Here is a 1,369-nt window from a genome sequence, read left to right on the forward strand (position 1 = left end):
AATCAAGTGCGTTGTAAATATGTTAGACTAAACAAAATTGTTCTCGTAATTTTTGTAATAACGAAAGTCTTTCATTTAAGAGAGCCACAATCTCTTTTTCAAAGATTTTCTTTATTTACAAAATAAAGTTTAGTTAATCGTGAGTTAATTTTTGATTTTGACTTGTTCAAAACAAATTAGAATAGGTATCTATATTGCCTATAAATATTTGAATGATATTTTTATCGAATTTTAATTTTTAAGTTATCTAACGTGTCATATTATAAATTGAATGTGCCGTTTATTATATTGTTTTAATTGTGTAGACTCTATTATATTTTTACTTTTGTTTCACAGTGTCCTGGTTAAAACATAATTATTTAATTTAGGTCTCGAAGGTTTAGGTGGTTTTGACGATCGTGAATTCCGTATAATCAATAATAATTTAAAACTATAAGGCTGCGTTTCCACCAGAGATGTGAGAGGATGCGTAGCGACTAGCGAGGGATATGTTTGTAAAGAAACAATAATATCGCTTAATTTAGCGTTTGAAGCGATCTCTGATGATGAAGCACCCTAAGGCCGGGATGATTGACGTTTGACCACCTTATTTTTTGACCCTCACGTGCGTTCCGTTGCACGAATTGCAATGTAACAAGCATTCGACTAATCTGCGTTGTAATATGAAAGACGACTAAGAAGAAATATTATCGAAATATGTAGATAACAGTTAAAAATGCGAACGAAATAATTAGCGTGGTGAAGTGTCAATTTTACTTGAACAATTTGAAATGGAGCCTTTAAATTATTTTTAATAATGTTTAACTTCGTAAAAGTGGCTTCATGAACAGTTAGTTTATGTTAGTTAGTTAAACCAAACATGGCAATATTACGATCTCAGATGTGCCAGTTATTGTGAGGAATTAAAAATTAATCGAAACTATATTTTAGTCAAGCATATTTCTACGGGATATATATTAATTATGGGTCGGTTGAATTTTTTATATAATGTTTATTACACTTAACACATTGATCTGTGATGCTATATATATTCGCATGGTACCTATGTGTGAGTCTATGTTAATTGTTATAAATATAAAGGTGTTGTTACTTTGAGATTTTATTACTTGTCTTTATTATTGTTTAAACTACAGTACTATGATAACATCTACCAGTAAATCTTTTGTGAAATGTGAATCAGCTAAATCCAAAATCTGTTCCGAGTTATCATCACATTTGCTCAATTATTGGATGTTATTTTCGGTTATAAGCTATTGTTTATGATGTAAATAAATGTTTTAAATATTTTTTCTCTTTTTTATTTCTAAGAAATTCCTGAAATACTTTAAGCTAAGCAAAAGCAGCGTCAAACAGGCGCGGGCGTTTCTAT

The sequence above is a fragment of the Colias croceus genome, chromosome 8, assembly GCF_905220415.1.
Source record: "Colias croceus chromosome 8, ilColCroc2.1".
Lineage (NCBI taxonomy): Eukaryota > Metazoa > Arthropoda > Insecta > Lepidoptera > Pieridae > Colias > Colias croceus.